The sequence below is a fragment of the Olea europaea genome, chromosome 6 (genome assembly GCF_002742605.1).
Source record: "Olea europaea var. sylvestris chromosome 6, O_europaea_v1, whole genome shotgun sequence".
NCBI classification, from domain to species: Eukaryota; Viridiplantae; Streptophyta; class Magnoliopsida; order Lamiales; family Oleaceae; genus Olea; species Olea europaea.
In genome coordinates this window covers 21,587,657-21,593,656 of record NC_036242.1, presented here as the reverse complement: position 1 = coordinate 21,593,656, position 6,000 = coordinate 21,587,657, and positions in this window count along the sequence as shown.

Genomic DNA, 6,000 nt, shown 5'->3' with positions numbered 1-6,000 from the left:
CTTTCACAACATTAGTTAAATGGGTCTAAAAGTTGTTTTTGTATTTTAAAATTTCCTTCTGATATTTTAAAAGTCATGTCAAACGGACCTTAAATTATGTAAGAAGCAATTGTGCAGTACCTACACATGTATGGTTATCTAAAGTTTAACTTCTAACTTGCTAAATTTTTCTCAAGATGCTTTGCTTTTGTGTCCCTTTTTAAATTTTACTCATCCCGGAAGTCTCATTGTACAAGTCCTCGACTATGGTTTTCCTTCACAAAGAGCAAACGTTGGTCATTGATCAATGGTCTACCTGGATTTTGGGTTGTAAAGAAGTAAACTACCTTTCATGAAAGTAAAATTTTGTACTGAAAATTCGGAAAAAAAAAATTTGACAGAAAGAAAGTAAATTTTGTAAACCACACATAATTGGCAAAAACATTTCTTGAAAGTAACTAGGCTAACATTTGAAGTACCAAAAAGGATGAGCAGTGGCAGACGCAGACACAGATATTCGGAGTTAGTGGGGCATGATCAAACTTATTAAAAAGTTATTAAAAAATCATGTATGCTACATAAACACATACAAGTGATCATTGTCATAGATTCACAAATCTCATATATATAATAAATAACAATTATAAAAAAAAATTACAAATAATCTCACATATATAATAAATAATAATTTTCAAAGGATTTTCAAATTAAATATCGCAGATGACAAAATAATCTCAATTCTCACTTTTTCAATTATTCAGTTATCGCTGTAATCTATTCTAATAAAAAATTCCAACTACCTTTGCTATCCAAATATGATTTTTGGCTCTAAAAAAATAAAAAATAAATAAATAAAAATCTAAGTGACCCACCAAGACCATGAATAGGTCCGTCAGTGAGAATGAGTTAATTGTTCCAATGGTTATTGAACTTATGTCTACGTCTTCAATTGTTTACTGAAATTTAAGATGTTGAGTTTTAACAATTAAATTTTAAAAAACATTAGACGTTACTCACAAGTATAACATTCATTTAAATCTTTAACGGAATTGTTCATGTTACTTATGGAATAGACATGTTACATTATGTTAGGCCTTCGAACTTTGAGATGGTATAATTTTGGTCACTAAATTTTGAAAAATATCTTCAATTGCTGACAAAAGTCTTTTAAAACAAAAAGTTTTTTATTGCTCATTAAACTTTTAAGTAGTCAAATTTGGACCACTAAATTTTGAAATGGTTGAATTTTGGTCACTATACTTTTAAAAGTCTTTGGTTATTCACTAAACTTTTAAAAACTTCTTCTACTACTCTCTGAACCTTTAGGTGGTCGAATTTTAACCACTACACTTTGAAAAATGTCTTTTATTACTCACAATAAATTTTAATTTATTGAAAATTCGTTATTAAAATTTGGATTTAATTTAATTCTAACAATAAAATTAGTCCATGTTTGGAAAAAGTTAAAATTTAGATTTTTATCAAATTCAAAGTCAACAATTAATTTTAACTAAATGTTTCATGGAACCCACAATTATTGTGAGGAATAGAAGACATTTTGCAAAGTTTAGTGGCCAATATTCGATCACCTCAAAGTTCAATGAGGAACAGAAGATGATTTTCAAAATTTATTGAGCAATCAATGACTTTTTCAAAGTTTAGTGGTCAAAATTCAACCATATCAAAGTTTAATGAGTAATAAAAGATGTATTTCAAAGTTTAGCAAGCAATTGAAAATATTTTTCAAAGTTTAGAGACCAAAATTCGACCATCTCAAAGATTAACGGCTTGACATGAGGCCACATGTACATTGTGCATTCCATCAATCACGTCGCCAATTTCATTAGAGATTTTAAAAAGATATTATATCAGTGAGTGACGTCTATCGTATTTCAAAGTTTAGTAATCAAAACTTGATATCTTAAATTTTAATGAACAATTGAAAACTTAGACATAAGTTCAATGTCCATTAGAACATTTGATTGAGAAAGGATAGACGTATCAAAGCTCGTATCTGGGCCTGCGGCCCACAACTTTGGCCCAACTACAAATCCTAAATCTTAGAAAATATAAATAATACTTTAGAAAAAAAAAATTAATTGACCGGAGATTCACTCGAATCGGGGAAAACCAATCTTGGAAAACTAGAGAGTTATATCTCGTGATATTTTAATGAGATATTAAAATTCCAACCTAAAATGCAAGGGGAATAGTGGATGGGACCCGCCAAAAGATTTCGTTGGGACTCTCAGATTCTCTCTCTCTCTCTCTCTCTCTCTCTCTCTCCCCGCTGTGCTGTACCGTTTTTAGTTTTTATTGATGACCTTCTTCCGCCAAACCGTCAAGCTACCCTCTGTACAGTTCTTCACCGCACTCTGAAGTACATGGTAAAGATTTATGTTCTCGCCCCCCCACCTCCCATCTCAACCAATAAAGCTCCTTGGTTACACCAAGCAAATCCCTCAACCAATCTCAACATGTATTTCATTTTTTTTTTTTTTTTTATATCCAGATATCCCAACTTACACCAAACTAAATCCTGGACCTCCAAGACCCATGCCCCTAGAACCTTGGAGGGGGTAAATTGAGGGTTATACCTCAACTGGATCACAGGTTCCCTCCATTGACTGTACACTTCTGCGCACAAGAGACCCTCCTCCAAAGTGATTGCTCCATACCAAATTTTTGGCCGCAAGTTCCCACCAGAAATTAAACTCTCCACCCTGCCGCTGGAAGCAAGTCAATGTTGATTGATTCATTAGTTGAACTGTGCCCCGGGAGGGTCAACATGTATTTCTTGGTTACACTTTAACATGTCTTATACATACTTAGCATTCAATAATGAATAAGATTAGACATTTTCAATCATTTGTACCAAACATGTTATTCAAGTTTATTTCACTGTCAAATTTTCTTCCAGCATATAATTCTTACCTTTCTTTAGCACAAATAAATTTCTTATCAGTTAAAATTCTAGCACAAGAGTTAGTATAAAGAGAATTCTACTTTATGAATTACAATGGAAGGACAACCTCCACTAGATATACACTTGTCTTTTATATTGAAAAAACTTCCATCGTAGTCTCTAGTTGACAATATCAATTAAAATCTCCGAAAAATCTAGAAAAAGAATGAGTGTGAGCTCAACTTTCGGTTGTATGTCAACAATCCTACTCAAATATTGTAATCAAATAACATATATTTATAAAGAATGGGACTATTTAAATGGAATTTTAATAGAAATTTTAAAAGTTGACTTCCATAGAGCAGAAGAAACTTGGTCAATATATGAAAATAGATCAGACCATTATGTAGGTTTATCATTCTCAAGTAAAGTGGGTCGCTGTGTTCTAGATTTTTTTTGATATAAATGTGGTCGTTTTGGAACATACTTTTCGTTAAGTTTTGTGTATTTATTTTGCTATGTATGTCTATACGTATTGCTTTGAGCTTCTTTACATGGTTGTACACAATTTTGACCGAGGTTTTCCACCATACGATTTTTATATGATCCAAAATTCGTTAATTTGTACTTCAATTTTTCGTATGTTTATAGTTTACCACCAACATCAAATATCGTTCACATTAACGTATATCAGATTAAGTATAACACGCTTGATAAATAGTTCATGTCAACTGAATTTACCATAAATAACTAATCTAATCCATAAAGAACTATAAATAATATGGCCACGAGAGGCCATTATTATGAGGTGGCTAATAGAAGTAGAGGAAGTAGTTTAATGAAGATGTCAACATGACTTGGATCCATTAATAAGTATTAATCGAGATTGAGATCTTGACTTTAATTTCATTGGTTTATTTTTTATTATTTGTCACTGTTACAGGGTCCCCATTCTTATCAAGTTATGCTTAATTTACAGTTAAAGAAGATTGTGAATAAATCGTCATTATTTTTTTATACAATGATAGTTGATAAAGGTTTTAGTGATAATGATATAATATCTATGTAAAAAATAAAAAGATAGTATGTTCAATTATTGACAGAAATTTACTATTTTCAGAATCAGAGGGCTTTTTCAATGTGAAAAAAGTATTACACACCAGGGATCAAGAATAATTTACTTACAAGTTAAAATTTATCTTCTACGTGGAAACAATTAACAACAATGTTGTGTGTACAGACAGCATTACTCACAGAAATACCACAAATACTCACAATGGTGGGGGGTGATTTTTTTGACATTTTTTTATTATACCATGGGACCGACCCATGTAAGTGTTTGGAGGAATTCTGTAGGGAAAATTTGTGTACAAATAGCATTTTTGAACAATTAATGCGTATAAAACTTCTATGGGTTGATTTTTGATTTTGTATTACTTTTAGAATTTTACACTCCAACTAATGTGGTCATCAAACCTGATTCAGTTGGTTCATTTGGAAGTGGTCGCGAGACATGGCCACTGGTGTCTGAAGGACGAAAGTAAAATTCCTTGCAAGATCAAGCACATAATTTGTTTTTTGTACATATATTCCCTAAACAATTATTACTACACAATATAGTCTAGAATAATTAGATAACGGCAAAACATGTTTGTCTTTTCAATTATTTTCTCACTTACTACTCGAAATTTCTTAAACAGTTTCTTATTAGACATTTTCAAATTTTTAGCTTAGATTCAAACTTTTCTCTAAAGAATGAACAAGTGGGCTTATTTATCTATTGAACAAGGTGACGTATTCCGAAAGCTGGTAGTTAAGTTCCTGGCCTCGGCTGAAGAGTTGCTATTATTCTTTTACCATGGAGCCTTAGCCCTCGCGCTTGGCTCACTTGAGGTGAGGGAACTCCTACACTCATACAAGGAAGGCTTGTGCCGGTAACTTTGCTCATCAGAGCCACCTTTAAATCCGAAGGTTCAGCAATTCTTTTCTTCGCTAATCACCCCTTCCCAACAATTTCTAATCAGTGGCTTCCTATCAATAGAAATCTCGAAAGCGAATACGTGTTCACTATTTCGATTCTTATCAATTCCTTACACACAGAAAATATTGATCGTCACTAAATTATCCCATGCATTGGCATATTAAAAGAATATCAAGTTCACGAATAGAAACCACTAATTATTATGATTTTAGGTAATTCATAAAATAGTCACATATTATTAATTTCTTTAGTACGACTAGTTATAAATTAATCAACAGTTTTCTTAGTCCGCTCCAATACATATTTAGCTACATTGGTGTCATTACTCTCACAGACTAATCATGGTCAAGACAAATTGCGTACCCCAATTGATAGAGTAATTGACCTTTCAATCCAAATAGAGTGCCGACCTTTGTAAGTCGATCTAGGACAAATTATTATAGATAGAAATATAAGTTATATCTTCTCCTTCTCTACCAAGTACATAGCTTATATCATCACAAATGGATCATTGACCCTTAATCGCTTACTCATTAATGCAATGTGCAATTAACTCAAAATAAATTAAAAATTATTTATTACTAAACAAAAGAAAAATGTTTTAAATTACAGTTATTTCATAACACTATTAGGCACCAAGCCTAACAATATCCACTTGTCCTAAAGTGTGTGTGTGACATATCTCGCATTTCCATGCCTTTGAGATGAGTCTCAAAACAAGTATCTAGTAAGTATTTGGTAAAGGGATTAAAGAGGTTCTGTTTTGAAACAATCTTGCAAACCGTCACATTCCCATGATGGACTATCTCTCTAAAGGGGTGGTATCTTCGTTCTATGTGTTTTCCTCTTTGATGTCTTTAATAAAAGAAGAGCATTTTGTGATAAATAGGAAGGAATTCATATTGATTTTGAATTGTAATTGTACAAGACATTGCCCCTGATTTATACACGGTAGTAAAGCAAAAAAAAACAAATCTGTACAGCACAAATAAAAATAATAGCCTGCAGCATCCCATGTGTAGTCCTTATCATAGACTTCAAATATGGCAAGCCTGCTTCATTTTCTTTATACATCAGAGTCTTGTTTCCATTCCAAACAAAGTCAAAACTGTCATATGGGAAGCTACATCTGCAC